Source organism: Triticum aestivum, chromosome 6B (genome assembly GCF_018294505.1).
Source record: "Triticum aestivum cultivar Chinese Spring chromosome 6B, IWGSC CS RefSeq v2.1, whole genome shotgun sequence".
Classification (NCBI taxonomy): Eukaryota; Viridiplantae; Streptophyta; class Magnoliopsida; order Poales; family Poaceae; genus Triticum; species Triticum aestivum.
The window spans coordinates 48,285,564-48,308,023 of NC_057810.1; the positions used below are offsets into that span (position 1 = coordinate 48,285,564).

At 49.4% G+C, this 22,460-nt stretch overlaps 1 long non-coding RNA gene across 2 annotated transcripts; it reads left to right on the forward strand.

Moving 5' to 3' along the window:
* Positions 1-742: 742 nt before the first annotated feature.
* Positions 743-22,460, forward strand: LOC123135675 (uncharacterized). Of its 2 annotated transcripts, none has more exons than XR_006466118.1 (3): positions 743-831; positions 11,052-11,054; positions 22,159-22,460. It is a non-coding gene; the product is annotated as an uncharacterized lncRNA (long non-coding RNA). The 2 variants fall into 2 exon arrangements; XR_006466117.1 differs by lacking the exon at positions 11,052-11,054 and adding an exon at positions 19,684-19,687 and having other exon boundaries at positions 759-831.

Consider the following 22,460-nt stretch of genomic DNA (forward strand, 5'->3'; position numbering starts at 1 on the left):
TGATCATTTGCATGATTTCGCGTAAAACAAAATAAGATCTACAAACGAATAGAAGCTACACATACCTTGGCATGCACACACATTGCAAGCCATACTAAGGTGATAAGTGTTAATAACTTGTACAACATATACAACACTTAAGATAAGTAAAAGCAATTTGATGAGTCATGGTCTATCAAAGCAAGATGCATTACTACTCTAATCTATCTTAACAGGTCACACATGATTACAATCCTTGTTGTGTGCAAGTCAAGCTTATCTAGTTTACACGTAACAACTTGTAGAACATTACACAATTGATGTTTGCTAATAACTTCTAGAAAGCTACAACACTTGACATGTAAAAAGAATTTGATGAGTCATGACCTACTAAAGCAAGTTACATTACTAGTCTCATCTATCTTAACAGGTCACACAAGATTACAAACTAAGTTCTGCGCAAGCAATGCTTATCTAGTTTACACATAACAACTTGCAAAACATTACAAACTTAGTTTCAAAAAATTAGGCAATCTAGATTAGTGTTTGAGTTGTAAAGTGAATAAGATGAGTCATGTGTGTTATCACAACTTTTTGGTAGTGGAATGATAGTGCCACCAAACACAACATACCAAATTATGATTTTAGGAAGCATCCAAGCACTTTCCAGACAAGAAAATGCTAATTGTGAAGGAGATGATGCCATGTCAGCTATAAATAGGCCTGTAGCATGATGATCATCCTTCCCCATCCATCATTCCCATAAGTAGAGTGCATCGTTCAAGCCAAGCAAGCAGTGGTCAATACAAATCCACCATGAAGACCTTTCTCATCCTTGCCCTCCTTGCTATCGTGGCGATTGAGGGAGTCCTGGATAAGGGGTATCTGGACAGCCGGACTATATTCATCGTCCGGACTATAGAAGCGTCAAGACACAAGACTCAAGACTTCGGCTCGTGTCCGGATGGGACTCTCCTTTGCGTGGAAAACAAGCTTGGCGACCCGGATATTATGTTTCCTTCCTTGTAACCGAGTCCATGTAAACCCTAGCTCTCCGGTGTCTATATAAACCGGAGAGCATGGTCCTTACAAGGCCGACCACAATTACAATCATACCATCATAGGCTAGCTCTTAGGGTTTAGCCTCTACAATCTCGTGGTAGATCTACTCTCGTATTCCACATATCTTCAATATCAATCAAGCAGGAAGTAAGGTTTTACCTCCATCGAGAGGGCCCGAACCTGGGTAAACATTGTGTCCCTTGCTTCCTGTTACCATCATCCTAAGACGCACAGATTGGGACCCCCTACCCGAGATCCGCCGGTTTTGACACCGACGTTGGTGCTTCCATTGAGAGTTCCTCTGTGTCATCGCTTCGAGGCTTGATGGCGTCTTCAATCGTCAACAACACGGTCCAGGGTGAGACTTTTCTCCCCGGACAGATCTTTATGTTCGGCGGCTTCGCACTGCGGGCCAATTCATTTGGCCAGTTGGAGCAGATCGACAGCCTCGCCCCTGGCCACCAGATCAGGTTTGGAAACTTGAACTACACGACAGATATCCGCGGATACTTGATCTTCGACGGATTCGGGCCTGCGCCAGGAGTGCCGGATAGCCACGACGAGCACGGCCTAGACCTGCTGTCGGATAGTGCCCGGGACATTATCCCCGAAGCAGCCTTGGATCTAAATTCAGGACAGGTTGCGGCGCCTATGGACGGAGGGCTGGACCCCGCTCCGCAGGCCGCACGCTTATCGGCGGTGGAGCCGAACACTGGCCCCCCCTGTAACCCCGGACCCCCGGACTCATATCCGGATGTTGGTCCTGGTCCGCTCACTCTCGAGCCAGCCGAGCCAGGTTGGGCTCCGGTAATGGAGTTTACCGCTGCGGACATCTTTCAGCACTCGCCCTTTGGCGACATGCTGAGCTCATTGAAGTCTCTCTCTTGGTCAGGAGACTCTGGGGCGAACTATGTCCGACCCGAGTGGGAAGCATGCGATGAAGGAATTCGGCGCCCACCCACCACCCACTTCATTGCCACGATCAAAGAATTAGCCGACGTGCTCAACTCCGGAGACATCGATGGTATGGACGACGATGCAGGAGAGGCTCCAGAACACCTGGAGCGCGGGACTACTACCTTGTCACACGACATATACATGGTAGATACGCCCAATAAGGACGGCAACCCGAACGATAAAACACCCGGGCAAAAGCCAAAGAGGCGGTGCAGACGCCGCTCAAAGTCTAGCAATGGCAAAAATAGAGACAAGAGCGCAAGAAGGGTTGATATACCCGCAAACTCTGAAAGCAATAATGACCACATGGACCCAACGATGGAGCAGGACGAGCCAGGTCACACCAAATAAAGTTCGGAGAAAATACCCGATCACAACGATCCGGAGGGACGAGCTCATGATGCCACCCCAGAACAGGAAGACAATCTGGACAACGATGCATTCATCATCCCGGACGAACAAGTGGAACGAGACAACCTCCACAGAAAGCTTATGGCCACCGCAAGAAGTCTAGAAAAGCAGAAGCAACGGCTCAAGGCTGCACGGGAAAAGCTAAGTCGCAGATGGAACAGGGTGCTAGACACCGAAGAAAGATATGGCGATGACCGTCATACGAAAAGCTATCCGAAGCGCAAGCTGCTGCCAGAATTCGACGATGCGGCCGTTCCGCCAAAAGAAAATTCGACCAAGAAACCAGACGTACCGCCTCACAACCATAATAGAGCGGCCGTGGACACTGCGCACGATCCACGCGGGCATCCGAATAAAAAGACCGGTGCAGCCAGGTCCATATATGGATCTAGAAGACACACCCCAACGCAGAACTATGGTCACCCAAACATTCATAAAAGCCAGATACCAGTTCGGAATCAACCCCGGACACAACAACAGCCAACTACATGCCACAACGCGTCCAGATACAGAGGGGCTGCTTACCACCTGTGCTTCACCGAAGAAGTACTGGACCATGAATTCCCACAAGGATTTAAACCTGTGAACATAGAAGCATACGCCGGCACGACATACCCAGGGGTCTGGATCGAGGATTTTATCCTACATATTCACATGTCTCATGGGGATGACCTCCACGCCATCAAATACCTTCCCCTCAACTTGAAGGGACCAGCTAGACACTGGTTGGAAAGCCTCCCCGAAAACTCAATTGGGAGTTGGGAGGTGAAAGGATCGATATAGTTGGGGGGGGGGGTGAATAGGAAACTAACAATTTTTAAGCTTTTCTTTACCAATTTAAACTTTGCATCAAAATAGGCTGTCTAGATATGCAACTATGTGAGCAACCTATATGATGGAATAACAACTAGCACATAAGCAAGCAATGGATACAACACAAGTAAGCTTGCAAAAGTAAAGGCATGAAATAACCAAGAGTGGAGCCGGTGGAGACGAGGATGTGTTACCGTAGTTCCTTCCTTTTAAGGGGAGGTACGTCTCCATTAGAGCGGTGAGGAGGCACAATGCTCCCCAAGAAGCCACTAGGGCCACCGTAATCTCCTCATGCCCTCACACAATGCGAGATGCCGTGATTCCACTATTGGTGCCCTTGAAGGCGGCGACCGAACCTTTACAAACAAGGTTGGGGCAATCTCCACAACTTAATTGGAGGCTCCCAACGACAGCATGAAGCTTCACCACAATGGACTATGGCTCCGAGGTGACCTCAACCGTCTAGGGTGCTCCAACACCCAAGAGTAACAAGATCCGCTAGGGATTAGTGGGGGGAATCGAATATCTCTTGGTGGAAGTGTAGATCGGGGCCTTGTCACCCAATCCCGAGCAAATCAACAAGTTTGATTGGCTAGGGAGAGAGATCGGCCGAAAATGGAGCTTGGAGCAACAATGGAGCTTAGGGATGGAAGAGGTGGTCAACTAGAGGTAGGAGACACACCTTTTATAGTGGAGGACAACATCCAACCGTTATCCACTTAGACCAGCCTGCGACATGTGGTACTACTGCTCCAGGAGCGCGGTATTATCGCAAGGCCATGCGGTACTACCGTGGGAGACCACGGTACTACCGTGGCAGCTACAGAGATTATAAGACAAGCAGTACTACCGCGAGCGCGGTACTACCGCTCCCACCTGCGGTACTACCGCGAGGCAGGTAAGTCCTAGTCTGGAAACGGCACGGATGAATAAAAATACATCCGTGCCTACTTCCGTGGTCAAAGAGACGATGCAAACATCCGTCACGGTACTACCGTGCACAAGGCGCGGTACTACCGTGTGTGCGCAGATGTAAAAAATTACATCCGCCCCTACTACCGTGAAGCAACGGCACTAGGCCAGGGAACCACGGTACTACAGCTCGGGGGGAGCGGTACTACCGTGGGCACCCACGGTACTACCGCCCTCAACGTGTGGTACTACCGTGTGGGCGCGGATGTAAAAATTTACATCCGCGCCTACTACCGCGAGGCAGCGATACTTGGCCAGGGAGCGACGGTACTACGACTCCGAATGAGCGGTACTACCGTGGGCTCCCGTGATACTACCGCACATGGGCACGGTACTACCGCAAGTGCTTGCGGTACTACCGCTCCAGGGAGCAGTACTACCGCAAGCTCAGCAACAGTAGTCCAGACACTCACATAGAGGATAGATGGGGAATGCTCCAAAGTGCAAGGGAAAGGAGGAGACAAGGAAGGAAACGTGTACGTGATGATTCCACCCGAACCTTTCTGACGTGGACCCCCTCTTAATAGTACGGCTCTCCAACGACTCAAATCCACCAAAAAGAAACATAGAAATACGCCGTCTTCAATAGTCTTCGAGGGGCACCGAACCGTCTTGTGCCTAGCGATGAAGCAACTGAGAAACTCAAGGCACACGATTAGTCCGCTAAAGCATTGTCATCAATCACCAAAACACTTAGGGATAAAAATGCCCTTACAATATCCCCCTTTTTGGTGGATGACAATACGGGATTTTCACAAGGGAAAAAATAATGAGCATAGGCAAACCCCTCCTCTCTAAAATGTAGACGGGCTCCCCCTAGATGTGTGCAATCTAGATGGATGCTTTGGACTGCACAACACACTAGCTAGGATTAACACTCCCCCTATATTTTAGAGACAAGGCATGTAAGACTAACAATCTAAGTAAGTGCATAAACAAAGGTAGCACAATATAACACTAGCTCACTAAGATAGGTAGAGTGCATATGTCTTACACCATATGAGGGACAAACTAAACCAAATCAACCGAAACAACCGAAACGAGGTTCAAATGAGACACGCAAACACACGAAACACGACACACGACTCACAAATCCCTACACTCTCTCCTCCTTTGGCATCGAGACGCCAAAAAGGCAGAGAGGACACCTACACACAAGTGGTGGCTCAAGCAGAGAAATCATCCCAATGATCCTCTTCAGACCCGGCAGCAAGAATGGTCTCCTCGACGTCCTCCTTAGAATCAGTCCACTTGTAGCCTTGTTTCTCCATCCACTCAACCTCTGGAGTAATGTGATCCTCAGACCCACCAGACACGTCCTCTCCATACAGCTTCAGAATCTTCTTGTCATGGCGACGACTCTCCTTGGATGCCACGTGAGTCCTGTACTGCCCCTTAGCTTGTATGCATAAAAGAGTCTTCATCTTGTCCTTCAGCTTCTTGGCCCACAAGGGCATAGAGGAACTATGGGAAGACCCAGCAGCACGGTTAGCAGCAACATCCTCTGCTTCAGCCTCATCCTCATCAACAACCCTCTTAGCAGTAGTCGCCTCAGCACGAGTAGTAGTGTTGGCCCATTTGGACTTGACACGGAGACTGATGGGATCATGCCGAATCCAGTCAGGAGCAAGGAACTCATCACCAGGGTACTGCTTCGCCCAAGTCTTGGAGATCAACAGAAACATGTATGGTCCATAGATAGGCACCTTGCTGTTGAACACCGCAAACCGAAGCTCACACCACATGATGTGTGTGACATCAAGTGGCTGAGTCTGAGATACGCGAGCCTCCTCGCAGAGGAGCATCATATCCACCATATAGGCATGGACCTTGTCCTTGTCACCAATGCGAGGGAACAGAGAGTTGCGGAAGATGCGATACATGATATCCAGAAAAGAGTTGAGCATCCACGTTGACTTGCTATTGGCAAGCACCTTCTCAACATAGAACGGCTGAAGCTTGTCCTTGTTCGCAGACTCAGAATTGGCATGGGGGCGAACACCCACTGGTGAGTTGAGCCCGTCATCAGGAACCTGGAGCAGATCCATGAACTCCTTCCAGGTAGCAGTCAACTGACGACCATTGGTCGTCCAGGTCATCCTCCGCTCCTCCCCAGGGTGAAAGAACACTGAGGCAAAGAACTGACAAATAAGCTCAGGGTCATAGTCAAGATGGAAAGAGATCACATGCTCAATATCAAACTGCTCCACCAAATCCAGAGCTTCTCCAAAGTACTCACGATACATATCCTTCCTCAGGTGATGCATGTCTATCCACCTGACATCCACATAGGTATTTTGCTTGTTCTTGATGACATCCAGATAGGTGAGAGTCTGCTGCTTGTTCGAAAACAACTCACAGCCTCTAACGGTAGCACGAGGAATCACATACGGGTTGAGCTGCCTGAGACGGATGTACTCAGATTGGGGTATCTCGTCCATGCCCTTAGCGGGTTCCTTGTGCTTGCTAGCGGTGGCCTTGACATGGCGCTTGGGGGCAGAGGAGGAGCCCTCTGGTGCATCACTTGGATTGCACAGACGCTTGGAGCCAGTGTCACGACTGGGATTGGAACGACGAGAGCCACCACCTGAGACACAAAATGCAAAACACCCACGACAGGCAAAAAGGATCAATGCAAAGACCACGGCAAAGCACAAGAACCACATAGGAAGTATACGTGAAAGTTTCCATGAGATAGATGGGATCCACGGTAGTACTGCCGGATGCGGTGGTACTAAAATTTTAGTACCGCTCCAAGTCGCAGTAGTACCGGGGTGGGAGCGGTAGTAAAATTTTAGTGTCGTAGCGTGCACGGTAGTACCGCGCCTGACGGGCGGTAGTACCAGACAAGCGGTAGTACCGCATAGGTGGCGCGGTAGTACTGCACCGCGTCAGATCCAAACCAAAGTTTGAATCTGAGAAGAACCGCGAAACCACGGCGGTACTACGGTTGATCAAATCTAGCACAGGACAAAAAGACAAGTATAATCCCTACACGATACTACTCTCCTACAGCCTACTCTTGCATAGATTTAGCCTAAAATCTCAAGAACACACAAGTCTTCCCCACAAACCTAGAGGCAAAGAAAACAACAAAAGCGAGAGGGAGTTGGGAAAAGACCCTTGCCCATGGCAAGAGCACGTGGTGGGGAATGATCCCACCGAACGGAATCGCAGGAGAGCAGCCGGAGGCGGAGATCCGGCGAAGGACCCCGGCCCCGTTCTTGAGCGAGGGAGAGAGAGACGAAGTGGGAAACTGATGAATGGGTATGGGGGAGTTGGAACTCCCCCTCCCCATCCTTATCCCCACGCGTCAAAGATGTCGCGGTAGTACCGCACATCATCACGGTAGTACCGCTTGGGTGGAACTACCGCACCGAAGCAGTAGTACCGCTCTCCCAGGCGGTAGTAAAAAATTACTGCCGCGTGGGGCGGTAGTACCGAGATCTCCACACGCGTAGTACCGTAGCATGCTGCGGTAGTACCGTGAGCTCAAGAAAAAGCAGGTTTCAACACAAAAGAGGTCTTTGCAAGGAAACTTTTAGCACAAGAGACACCACAAGAACACGCACAACCCAAAGGCAGAAAGACAACAAGAAGCAACCACGCAACACACCCTCTCAAAAAGCGAGGGCGGTGGCCGGAGCCACCTATGTTTGAGTCAGTTTGTATGGCACCGCAAAGAATTATCCTTGGGCCCATGACCGAAACTCATCTTTGAAGCACAAGTTCCATAAAAAATGGTTAATGTGACAGAGTTGATCGATTTATGCATAATGGGGGAGGGAGGGTTCATTGAGAGAACGGTACTCCCCCTATGTCCATGCCCACACCTAAACTAGACAACAAGTTGAGTGAGGTGGGGTGTGCACAGGCTCAAGTCACATTGCTCGAACCAATGATATTTAGCTCATGCCTTAACTCGCGAAATCGTGCTTCATCAAAGGGCTTCGTGAAAATATCTGCAAGGTTATCATGAGTGTTGACATACTTGAGCTTGATCTCCCCTCGCCTACTGTGATCCCGGATGAAGTGATACCGAATCTCAATATGCTTCGTCTTGAAATGTTGCACCGGGTTGAGAGAAATCTTGATGGCACTTTCATTGTCACACCAAAGAGGCACTTTGTCACAAATGACACCATATTCCTTTAAAGTTTGCCTCATCCATAAGAGTTGTGCACAACAACTACCGGCCGCCACATATTCCGCTTCGGTGGACGAGAGAGACAAACAACTTTGCTTCTTGGAAGACCAACTCACCAAAGAGCAACCAAGAAATTGGCACCCTCCAGAAGTGGACTTCCTATCCACCTTGTCTCCCGCCCAATCGGAATCCGTAAATCATTCAAGCTTGAAGTTAGCTCCTCTTGGGTACCATAGGCCAAAGTTTGGGGTATGAGCCAAATATCGAAAGATTCGCTTGACCGCCACAAAGTGGCTTTCCTTTGGTGCGGCTTGAAACGGTGCACACATTCCCACACTCAACATGATATCTGGTGATGCACAAAGGTAAAGCAAGGATCCAATCATAGAGTGATATACCTTTTGATTCACCGCTTTACCATTGGGATCAATGTCAAGTTGGCACTTGGTGAGCATTGGAGTAGAGGCCGGATTGACATCACTTAGCTTGAATCTCTTAAGCATGTCTTGAGTGTATTTGGCTTGGTTGATGAAGGTACCTTCTCTTTTTTGTTTGATATCAAAACCAAGGAAGAACTTTAACTCTCCCATCGAAGACATCTTGAACTCAGAGGTCATGAGAGCGGCAAATTCTTCATTGAAAGCATTGTTAGGGGAACCAAAGATAATGTCATCAACATATAGTTGGCACACAAACAACTCCCCTTTTACCTTCTTAGTAAAAATAGTGGGACCGATTTGCCCAACTTCAAATCCACGATCTTGTAACAACTCGGTAAGGTGGTCATACCACGCACATGGGGCTTGTTTAAGGCCATAGAGTGCCTTATCGAGTTGATACACATGATCCGGGAAGTAAGGATCCTCGAACCCGGGGGGTTGCTTGACATAAACCAACTCATTAATAGGACCATTAAGAAAAGCACTTTTCACATCCATTTGTTGTAACTTAAAGTTGTGATGGGAATCATAAGCAATCAACAAACAAATGGATTCAAGGCGAGCAACAGGAGCAAAGGTTTCACCGTAGTCGATACCGTCGACTTGGGAGTAGCCTTGTGCTACCAATCTTGCCTTGTTGCGAATGATGTTCCCATGAGCGTCTTGCTTGTTCTTGAAAATCCACTTGGTTCCAATGACATTATGGTTCCCCGACGGCCGTGGCACCAATCTCCACACCTTGTTGTACTCGAAGTTGTTAAGTTCTTCATGCATGGCATTGAGCCAATCTGAATCTTCGAGCGTCTCATAGACCTTTTGGGGTTCAACACAAGAGACAAACGCGTGATGTTCACAATAGTTTGCTAATTGTCTACGAGTGCTTACCCCCTTTCTTAGGCTTCCAACCACATTCTCCATAAGATGGCCTTTGGTGGTGAGCTTGGAAGCAATCTTTGCGGCACAACGCTCTAGTTCCTCCTCGGATGTGGAGGAAGGAGGATCAACTTGATTATCTTGAGCGCCGTCTTGAGCTTGTTCGAGATCTTGATCTTGCTCTTGATCTTGAACTTGCTCAAGGGGGAAAACTTGACCTTGGGCATCATTTGGTGGATCACCACCATCTTGAGTTTGATCTTGCCCTTGGTCTTGTTTATGAGGTTGCGAGCCTTCACTTTGTTGTTCGGAAGCATGTGGGTCTTGGGGAGGTGATGGCTCCACTTGAGTGGAGCATTGTCCTTCTCCTTCGGCCACAAGGGGTTCCTCAATGGGTAGAATATGACCAATACCCATTCTTCTTATGGCTTGGGGAGGAATTTCATCACCTACATCACAAGTACCACTTTGCTCCACTTGGGAGCCGTTATTTTCGTCAAACTCCACGTTACACGTCGCCTCAATGAGTCCGGTGGACTTGTTGAGAACACGGTAAGCATGAGAGTTTGTAGCATAACCAACAAATATGCCCTCATAAGCTCTAGCCTCAAATTTATACAAACGGACACCCTTTTTGAGAATGAAACACTTACACCCGAACACCCGGAAGTACTTGAGATTGGGCTTGTTACCGGCGAGGATTTCATAAGGAGTCTTGTTCAAGCCTTTGCGGAGATAGAGCCGATTTGATGCATGACACGCGGTGTTGATGGCTTCGGCCCAAAAGTTGTATGGAGACTTGAACTCCGCCATCATGGTCCTTGCCGCATCCATCAACTTCCGGTTCTTCCTCTCCGCAACACCATTTTGTTGAGGGGTGTATGGAGCTGAATATTGATGCTTGATCCCCTCATCACTAAGGAGCTCGTCCAAGGTGTAGTTCTTGAACTCGGTGCCGTTGTCACTTCTTATTGTCAAGATCTTTGCATCATGTTGTCATTGAGCTTCATTTGCAAAGTCGATGACGGTTTGTTGGGTTTCACTCTTCCTCTTGAAGAAATATACCCAAGTATATCTTGAATAATCATCCACAATCACCAAGCAATACTTTATTCCCCCAAGACTATCAAAGGATGGAGGCACAAAGAGGTCCATGTGAAGGAGCTCCAAGGGTCTCTTCGAGTAGATGATAGTCGTGGGAGGGTGAGCCGTCTCATGAAGCTTTCCTTCGATACAAGCACTGCAAGCATGATCTTTGGCAAAACTAACATTTTTTAGTCCACGGACATGGTCCCCCTTGAGAAGACTTTGCAAAGATCTCATATTGACGTGGGCTAAACGGAAATGCCAAAGCCATCCCACATCAACTTTAGCCATTAGGCATGTCGCGGTCTTAGTGGGTCGCTCCGAAAAGTTAATCACATAGAGACCGTTCTCGACATGCCCAACAAAGGCTACTTTAAGAGTCTTGCTCCACAATAGGGCCACGGTATCAACATCAAAGAAGGTGGCAAAGCCCATGAGTGCGAGTTGACGAACGGAAAGTAAATTGTATGCAAGGGACTCAACAAGCATGACTTTCTTGATCGTTAGATCATGAGAAATGACAACCTTGCCAAGACCCAATACCTTAGAATGTGAGGCATCACCCCACTCGACATTTTTGGGCATAGATGGGATCTTTTGCACGTCCACCACCAAGTCCTTGCTCCTGGTCATATGATTTGTTGCTCCACTATCGAGCAACCATGATCCCCCACCAGAAGCAAACACCTACAAGAGATCAATGCTTGGTTTAAGGTACCCATTGAGTAATGGGTCCTTTGATGTTAGTAACAAGGGTCTTAGGAACCCAAATATACCATTCAATGTACTCATAAGAAGAACCAACAAATTTAGCATAAACATGCCCATCACTAGCACGGCACAACACATAAGAAGGGTTAAAGTCGCCGACTTTGTTGGGAGAGGTGACTTTGCCCTTTTTGGCATCACCACTCTTTGCAGTGTTCTTCTTCTCCTTAGGAGTACCCTCTCCCTCCTTCACAAAAGTTTTCTTAAGCGGGGGAGGTCGTTTGATCTTGTCATTCTTCTTCTGGTTCTTCTTCTTGTTCTTGGACTTGGGTGAGAACCCACCTCCCTCCTTTGCCACAACTTCATTTTGATTGCTCAAAAGGTCATTTAGGTTCTTCTCACCTTGTATGCATGACACAAGGACTCTCTCGAGTTGTTCCTTCAACTTGGCATTCTCCTCCACAAGATGCACATGCTCACAACACGGGTCAGTAGCATTTGCGTTATCAATTAAGATTAAGTGAGGAAAGGTGGCCTTCTCCTTGGTTAGCTTAACTTGGAGTTGAGCATGAGACTTCTTGAGGTTAGTATGAGCACCCTTCAAGACCTTGTGGGCCTTGTCAAGCACATCAAACTCCTCCTTGACTCTAGCATGATCAACCCCAAGTTTAGCCTTCTTGGAAGTCAGCACACGAGACACAACAAGAGCATGATCGAGATCTTCCTTTAACTTGGCATGGTCATCGTTTTGTGACTCCTCAAGAGCCAAACGATGCCCACACTCTTCCTCAAGAGCATTAGAGAGATCCGATATCTCATCGACATAGTCATGACTATGACCTTCCATCTTAGAGATGGTTTCTTTGTGAGCCTCGATCATGTCATTGGCTTCACCAAGTTGTTCCAAGAGAGCAACAAAGTGCTTCTTGGATTTGCCCTTGAGCTTACTCATAAAGGACTCAAAATCATTTACCTCCTCATTAGACCCCTAACCATCATCAATCCCAACCGTCAAACAAGGATTAGGAATAATGGTGGTTTTGATGTTGGGGGTTACCTTGTTGGTGGCTTTAGCCATGAGGCACTTGGCGGTGATGTTCTCGTTGGGTGAATCGAAGAGAGACACCCGGGAGTTGTGGCAATGGCAACGGATGCCATGGCCATTGATTCACTATCTTCATCATCATCGTCATCCTCACGGTACTCCTCTTGAACCACCAACCCTTGAGTAGGAGTCTTCTTGGTGAAGTTGTTCTTGTTGGGGAAAGACTTGGCTTTGTCTCTCCGGATGAGCTTGCCACCATTGTCTTCCCGCTTCTCGTAAGGACAATCCGCAACAAAATGGCTCACATTGCCACAGTTGAAACAAGTTCTAACTCGTTGCTTGCTCTTGAAGCCACTTGAGTTGTTCTTGTTGAAATTGGGTCTTGAGTTCTTCTTGCTCCAAAATTGCCTTGAAGCGAGAGCCATGTGCTCGTGATAATCATATTTTGTATCTTCGGTATTGCTCTCCTCATCTTCCTCTTCTTCCTCTTCTTCCACAATAACCTTGGCCTTCAAGGCAAGGTTGGGCTTCTTTGCTCCTTGAGACCGGAGCACCGCATTATCGGCGGTCTTGTCCAAGATGCTCATTGCAACGAACTCATCCAACACTTAACTTGAGGTCATGGAGTGGAAGTCCGGCCTTTGACGAATGACGGAGGACATGGACTTGTTGTAGGGCATCATGGCCTTGAGAAACTTGCGTTTGATCCAATTGTCATACGTGTCCTTGCTCCCATGATCTCGGAGCGAGACCGCAAGTTTGGTTACTCTCCGAAAGAGCTCACGAGGTTCTTCATCTTCCTTCATAGCAAACTCATCGGCTTCATCTTGCACTACTTCATAGTTGGAGCATTGAATGCTCGCGCTTCCCCAATAAAGAGACACAACGCACCGCCTCGCGTCTTTGGCCGTGGAGTAGGGTCGAAGATGAGGGAGATCTTTGGGGAGAATTGCTTCTTGGTTGATGAAGAGAGCATTCTCATTGAATTGATTATCCACGGCTTCTTGAGGGGTGAAGTTGCTTGGGTCATGTGGATAGAAACCTTCTTCAATGATTCTCCAAAGATTAGTATTCACATGCTTTAAATGACGCTTGAAGCGATACACCCAAGAATCAAAATCCTCATTTTTCACAATCTTAGGAGGAGGACCGACATGATTTAAATGAGTAGACGGAATCGGTCCACCATAAGTTGGAGGTTCCACATGGGCAAAGATGCCGGAACCATTTTTACCGCTTGTAGAAGGACCCTTTTCACTGTTAGCTTCCCCTTGTCGGAGGTAGCATCCGTCACCTTGTTAGCGGGATCACCCACTTTCATCAGCGAGGTGGACAATTTAAGTCCTTCTAAAAATTTAGTAAACATGCTTTCAACCTTGGTCCTCATGGAGTCTTTCAATGTGTCTAGAGCCACATTGAATTCCTCACGAGAGACCGAGGTTCCCCCATCGGCCATAGACGAGGTAGGATTCACGCCGGAGTGCTCTTCCACAACGTCTATGGCGTCAACCATACTCTTCGGACGGCAAAGTCCTTAATAAAGAGACGAAGCTCTGATACCAATTGAAAGGATCAATATAGTTGACTAGAGGGAGGGGTGAATAGGCAACTAACAATTTTTAAGCTTTTCTTTACCAATTTAAACTTTGCATCAAAATAGGTTGTCTAGATATGCAACTATGTGAGCAACCTATATGATGCAATAACAACTAGCACATAAGCATGCAATGGATACAACACAAGTAAGCTTGCAAAAGTAAAGGCACGAAATAACCAAGAGTGGAGCCAGTGGAGACGAGGATGTGTTACCGAAGTTCTTTCCTTTTAAGGGGAAGTACGTCTCCGTTAGAGCGGTGTGGAGGCACAATGCTCCCCAAGAAGCCACTAGGGCCACCGTAATCTCCTCACGCCCTCACACAATGCGAAATGCCGTGATTCCACTATTGGTGCCCTTGAAGGCGGCGACCGAACCTTTATAAACAAGGTTGGGGCAATCTCCACAACTTAATTGGAGGCTCCCAACGACAACACGAAGCTTCACCACAATGGACTATGGCTCCGAGGTGACCTCAACAGTCTAGGGTGCACAAACACCCAAGAGTAACAAGATCCGTTAGGGATTAGTGGGGGGAATTGAATATCTCTTGGTGGAAGTGTAGATCGGGGCCTTGTCACCCAATCCCGAGCAAATCAACAAGTTTGATTGGCTAGGGAGAGAGATCGGCCGAAAATGGAGCTTGGAGCAACAATGGAGCTTAGGGATGGAAGAGGTGGTCAACTAGAGGTAGGAGACACACATTTTATAGTGGAGGACAACATCCAACCGTTATCCACTTAGACCAGCCTGCGACATGCGGTACTACTGCTCCAGGAGCGCGGTACTACCGCAAGGCCACATGGTACTACCGTGGGAGACCACGGTACTACCGCGGCAGCTGCAGAGACTATAACACAAGCAGTATTACCGCGAGCGTGATACTACGCTCCCACCTGCGGTACTACCGCGAGGCAGGTAAGTCCTAGTCTGGAAATGGCACGGATGAATAAAAATACATCCGTGCCTACTTCCGTGGTCAAAGAGACGATGCAAACATCCGTCACGGTACTACCGTGCACAAGGCACGGTACTACCGTGTGTGTGCGGATGTAAAAAATTACATCCGCCCCTACTACCGTGAAGCAACGGCACTAGGCCACGGAACCACGGTACTACAGCTCGGGGGGAGCGATACTACCGTGGGCACCCGCGGTACTACCGCCCTCAACGTGCGGTACTACCGTGTGGGCGCGGATGTAAAAAATTACATCCGCGCCTACTACCGCGAGGCAGAGGTACTTGGCCAGGGAGCCACGGTACTACGACTCCGAAGGAGCGGTACTACCGTGGGCTCCCACGGTACTACCGCGCATGGGCACGGTACTACAACAAGTGCCTGCGGTACTACCGCTCCAGGGAGCAGTACTACCGTAAGCTCAGCAACAGTAGTCCGGACACTCACATAGAGGATATACGGGGAATGCTCCAAAGTGCAAGGGAAAGGAGGAGACAAGGAAGGAAACGTGTACATGATGATTCCACCCGAACCTTTCCGACGCGGACCCCCTCTTAATAGTACGGCTCTCCTACGACTCAAATCCACCAAAAAGAAACGTAGAAAAACACCATCTTCAATAGTCTTCGAGGGGCACCAAACTGTCTTGTGCCCAGCGATGAAGCAACTGAGAAACTCAAGGCACACGATTAGTCTGCTAAAGCATTGTCATCAATCACCAAAACACTTAGGGATAAAAATGCCCTTATAGGAGGAACTCGAAAACGCTTTCAGGGCCAATTTTCAAGGGACTTATGTCTGGCCTCCGGATGCAGACGATCTAAGTCACATAATCCAACAGCCCGGAGAGTCCGCCCGCAAGCTTTGGAACAGATTCCTCACTAAGAAGAATCAAATTGTCGACTGTCCGGACGCTGAAGCCTTAGCGGCTTTCAAACACAGCATCCGTGACGAATGGCTCGCCGGCACCTCGTCCAAGAAAAGCCTGCCTTTACGGGCCAACCAGCTATCCTCACCCGCGTAAAAGCGGGTTATAAGGCTTGTTAAGGCTGCCATTGTCCTGATTCAGGGGCTCTCGACCTGGTCAGCAAAAGAAGCCATTGAAAGGCAGTAAAGACGGATCGTCCGGTCTGAACAGAGTCTTGGACAGACTATGCCAAATTCATGGCACCCCGGAGAAACCTGCAAACCACACCCATAGAGAGTGCTGGGTTTTCAAGCAGGCCGGCAAATTAAATGCCGAACACAAGAGGAGGGACACACCAAACGAAGAAGAGGATGAACCCCACCAGCCGAACACCGGGGTACAGAAAAAATTCCCGCTAGAGGTTAAAACAGTCAACATGATCCATGCGACTCGCACATCCACGAGAGGGCATAAAACACTCGCCCATAGAAGCACACGATGTAGAGCCCGTCGTACCCACGTCTCACTACTGGATGTCTCGTCCGATCACATTCGATCACACGGATGACCGAACTAGTATTCGGCACGGAGGATCACAGGCCTTGGTGCTTGACCCACTAATCGATGGATACCGTCTCACCCGCGTCCTCATGGACAGCGGCAGTGGTCCCAATTGAATATACGAGGATACTGTCCGCAGAAAGGGGATAGACCCATCCAGAATTAAACAAAGCAACATCACCTTTGAAGGGGTGATACCAGGCGTTGCAGCCTGCGCCAGGGGCTCCGTCGTGCTAGAAGTAACATTCGGCTCCCCAGGCAACTCCAGAAGCGAAGAGATGCTCTTCAATATCGCACCCTTCCAAAGCAGCTATCACGCATTGCTAGGAAGAACGACCTTCGCCTGCTTCAACGCACTGCCACACTATGGCCACCTTACACTCAAGATGCCCGGTCCCCGTGGCGTCATCACTGTTAGCAGAATCATAAAGCGCCATTCATGCGCAGAGGAATATGCGACGGCCCTGGCGGCCGGACTATAAGCGGCCTCCAGTTTTTAGAAAACATGATTGGTCATTATGACCACAGACACGGTTAGACGAGTCCGTTAGCCCGGATAAATTCAAACAGGGCACTGTATATATAATCCCGTAAGGGAAACCAGGCGCTGTTTATATTTAATACAGCCCCACGCTTGGCTCGACCTTATTGGCAGGCCAATAGTTTACACTCTTATTATTAATCGCATACTTACGATGCAGCCTCCTGTGAGTTTTTCTTTTTTACAGACAACGTTCGCGCGATACCCTTCCAGGATACGGCACAATAGAGACAAAGGCGCAGACGTGCAACAGGGCCTTGTGCAACAGGTTTCTTTTTAGATTAAGCCCCTGTGTAATCCTTTTCTACTGCCTCTTGTTGTTTAACCATCCCATGGGTTCTCTACCCACAGAGGATACTGCCATTTTTGGCATTTGGCCACGGCAGACTAAAATGCACGTACCTAGAAATAAAGGGCTTAAAATAGGCTCTTGTCAGCCTATCTTCTTTTACAAAATACCGAATACCCTCGGGAGTGTTCAGCGTCACGAGTTTGACCATATATGCATCAGCTCCGAATCATGTCTTAGGTCAAAATGTTGGGTTTGCCCGGCTCCTGGGTAGGCCGCCTTATGTTTCGCTATCATCCGGCTAAGGCAGGCCAAAGGAGAACTACTGCGATTGTGCCCTGGTTATTCCGGATGAGCGCCTCAGTAGAGAAAGCCGAAAACTGACCGTCATGATGCAGCGAGAGACTGTTCAACCACTCGAAGACTCACCGGAATCCCTAAAGATTCCTTCGCCTTAACGAAGGGCCGTTTTTCGGCCATGTACACATGCGCCCATATTTGGATGCACGTAGAGGTACCAGGGGCTACATAGTCCCCACCATTAGACTCCCATGGCTAAGCGAAAGTGTTACAGCTATATAGTCTGATTGCCTAGTTCAGCGTGCGATCACCTCCTTAACGGACCAAGACGTTGGATCAAGTGTGCTTATGCATATTTTTTCGCCAACACCCCCGCATTATCCGCGAGGGGGCTGAAGCCAACGACTGCTATCTTTCAGACTACTTATACATATAAGAATAGCCGCAAAGGGAGGACAATCATACTTCCGGGCAAAAGTATAAACATAGCCTCATAATTAAACTAAACATTGTTTTCTACAATGATTCGACTTATCACTCGAATAAAACACTCTTCGAGCACTGCGCCTCTATCAGGCGGGCACCTTCTGTGACTTGCGCCAAGTAGTGCTCGGCCGGATGTTGGCCTCCCGACGGATCCTGGCTTGCTATTACAGTGGCCTCCATATCCGTCCAGTAGGCTTTAACGCGGGCTAGAGCCATCCGCGCACCTTCTATGCACGCCGACCTTCTCAGGGCGTCAATCCAGGACACCGCTCCAAGGAATTGTTGCACTAAACCAAAGTAGCTGTCCGGCTTAGGCCCCTTCGGCCAAAGATGGTCTATTACAGACCGCATTGCCAGTCCGGACAGCCTGTGGATCTCCGCCATAGCAGCCACCTTCTCATTCAGTGGCAGCTGGCGAGTAGGAGCATTAAACTGCGACCAGAAAAGCTTCTCCACTTCTTCATCGCCTTGACCCTCGAAGAACTTGGCAGCGTCAGCTGTACTATTCACCAAATCCGCATATGCGTCCGCAGGACTCATGCGACCCGCCAGGGGAGCATACTTCGGATCCAAGAACTTCGTCCGCAACAAGTACGAGCCCCCAGCCACGATTTTGTCAGTTTGTTGGAGCTCCTCCCACATACTCCGGATCTCGGTCCGCATCTCCTTGGCGGCATTACTTGCCTTGTCCAGCTCGGCCGAACTAGCCTTATTCTCCTTTTCAAGGAGTGCGTACCGGTCGGCGGCATTTTTTAACTCTTCAGCCATTTCGTCTATCTTTTCCTCTCTTCGGCGATGAGCAGCCTATTCGGCTCTCAACTCTTCGACCGCCTTTAGGGCAGCCGCATTGCTAGCCCGAGCTTGTTCCTTGGCTTGAGCAAGTTCCACCCTCAGGGCCTTCACGGCAGCAGCACCATCTGCAGTGCACACGTATTGCATTAATATTATGCCTTTTGGCATCTTCGTATACATTATAATAAAAACCAAGCACATACCCTGGGACTCCTCTAGCCGTTTATTCACCAGCGTTATATCGGCATCGATTGATCCGATTTGCCTCCTTAGCTCGACAACTTCAACAGACTGGTCGGCTGCCGGATCCTTGTATACCTGCGCACATGTACGACGCAACCATTAGTATATGATCCACCGTTTGCCGCTTATGGCGGGCAACCAGAGTCTCAGGGGCTACTATCTATAGGGAGCACACCTAGCGCGTGCTTCATAACCAAAAAGTTGTGCATTTTTTCACTACATACCTCAAAGCCTTTGAGTAGGCTTGTAAATGCCTCATTCAAGCCGCCGGTAGCGGATGAAATCTTCGTGAGCACCGTGCTCATTAAAGAGTGGTGCTCCTCCGAGAGTGCGGCTCACTCTAGACGGCCCGTCAGTACGTCCGGCCGGACATTAAATTGCGCCGGACCCTTCTCCTCACCCCCCGTGGGAGCCAAACGCTCCGGGCTTAGGGCAGCTGACGTACTAGCCTCCGGCTTTGGCAGATCCAGACTCCTCCGTGACGACACCTCCGTGTCGCCCGCTTCATGAGGCGGAGAGCTGGGTGGAGTCTCGCTCTCCATCATCTCCGGACGAAGGTCCCCCGAAGACGAACTCTGTTGAGAAGAGCTACTCGCCGGACAACAAAAGGCGAAGTCCTGGTTATGGATCTCGGAGTAACGCTACACCTTCGAATTGATGAATAACTTACGGCTCGGTCGAGGGCTGGCCCGTTGGTGGGCATGACGTGGTGAGGGCGCCCGTCGCGGCAGAACCCCTTGGAGATGTTTTCTTCCCTTGCTTGGGCGTCTCCGCCTCCAAATCTTCGGAGGCGGCCCTTTTCCTCCCGCGTGGGGAGGAGGCTTTGACCTCCCCTTCCCGGCTATCCTCCATAGGAGGGGTAGCGACTTCCCCGGTCTGGATGTGCAGCGCGTGAAGTTCAACTTCACTGCCCTTCCCTTCGCCTTTCCCTGTAGGAATTTTGCTGAGCGCCCGATCCAGCATCTTTGCAATGGTTGGACCAGGCGGGCCTTCAGGAAGTGGCGCCGGACACCTGATTCTCTTCGCCTTGGCGAGCCATTCCTGGCCGCGGAGGGATTGTCAGAATAACAGTTATGATAAATATAAATGAAGTGTCCGGCTTTAAGGTTACTTACTTGGGCATCTAGGCGATTGCAGCTTAGGCCCGCATCCTCGGTGGTGTCCGGACACTTTACTTGTGGTCCAAAGAATAATTTACAGATCCCTTCGAGCTTCAGGCCGAAGAAGTGCTTAATAGTCCACGGACCCTCCGGATTAAACTCCCACATCCGGAGAGGTCGACATTTGCACGGCAACATCCGCCGGACTATCATCACCTGCATTATGCTGACAACATTTATGTCCCTCTCAATAAGCTCCCGGATACGATTCTGCAGTTCTGGCACATCGCCAGCAGGCCCATAATTCCGTCCTTCGTCGGTCCAAGACGCTAACTGTGACGGAGGGCCCGAGCGGAACTCGGGGGCAGCTACCCACTTTGTGCCTCTGGGAGCAGTGACATAGAACCATCTCCGTTGCCATACATCAGACACTTCCGGAAAAGAACCCTCTGGCCATGGGGCATCGGCATTCCTGCTTCTTATGGCGCCTCCGCACTCCGCATGTCACCCCTCGATCATCTTCGACTTCACATTGAAGGTCTTTAGCCATAAGCCGAAGTGTGGGTTGACGTGGAGAAAAGCTTCGCACACAATAATGAAAGACGAGATATGGAGGATGGCGTCTGGAGCCAGATCATGGAAATCCAAGCCATAGTAGAACATGAGCCCCCTCACAAAGGGGTCGACGGTGAGGCCTATGCCTCGGAGGAAGTGAGGAGTAAACACGATGCTCTCATTGGGCTCCGGCATGGGGATGACTTGCCCCGGAGCATGAAGCCTATGCTGGATATCAGCAGTCAGGTATCCGACCTCCCTAAGCTTCGCAATATCCTCCTCCTGAATCGAGAAGGCCACCCACCGGCCAGCTGCGTCGGATCCGGACATACTGGAGGATCTGGGGGGCTGGAGCTTAGGTTTTTTGGCGATGGAGCTCGAGGTATGAGAAGGAGCGGAGAGGTGGAGATGAGGCATAGGCCTCGACCCCTTTATAAAAGGGATGAATACCAAGAGTCCTCAGCGTGGCCGCTTGAGACTTGTCTAAAACACGGAATTATACCAACCATCGCCGTGGGGTCGCATATGCCCATATTGATGAAGGATCCCGTATTAACAGGGACACGATCTCTGCTTTGACAGGATGTGCCGATAAAACCGGCTCGCAACGCGAGTCGAGGTGGAGCAGGAAGCGCTGGTTCGTGTTGGACCAGGTCATGATGCAAGGGCACAATGTACGAAGATTGCCAGCAGAACGGATTTATGCTAAGGGTATGTGAAGATCATCTTGTAGATCCGGACACGACCTACGTGTTTGATAATCACCTTGGAGTATTCGGAGGAGGAACCCGCCTTGCAATGCCGAAGACAAGACTGCACGCCGGACTCATCATCATTGAAGCCTGGTTCAGGGGCTACTGAGGGAGTCCTGGATAAGGGGGTATCCGGACAGCCGGACTATATTCATCGTCCGGACTATAGAAGCGTCAAGACACAAGACTCAAGACTTTGGCTCGTGTCCGGATGGGGCTCTCCTTTGCGTGGAAGACAAGCTTCGCAATCCGGATATTATGTTTCCTTCCTTGTAACCAACTCCATGTAAACCCTAGCTCTCCGGTGTCTATATAAACCGGAGAGCATGGTCCTTAGAAGGCCGATCACAATTACAATCATACCATCATAGGCTAGCTCTTAGGGTTTAGCCTCTACGATCTCGTGGTAGATCTACTCTTGTATTCCACATATCTTCAATATCAATCAAGCAGGAAGTAGGGTTTTACCTCCATCGAGAGCGCCCGAACCTCGGCAAACATTGTGTCCCTTGCTTCCTGTTACCATCAGCCTAAGACACACAGATCGGGACCCCCTACCCGAGATTCGCCGGTTTTGACACCGACAGCGACCACCGCCACAACTGCAGTTAGAGTTCCAGTGCCACAATTGCAGCCACAAAATCCATCTCAGCAACAACCACAAGAGCAAGTTCCATTGGTGCAACAACAACAATTTCTAGGGCAGCAATAACCATTTCGACCACAACAACCATATCCACAGCCGCAACCATTTCCTCCACAACTACCATGTCCGCAGCCGCAACCATTTCCACCACAACAATCATATCCACAACCACAACCACAGTATCCGCAACCACAACAAACAATTTCGCAGCAACAAGCACAACAACAACAATGACAACAACAA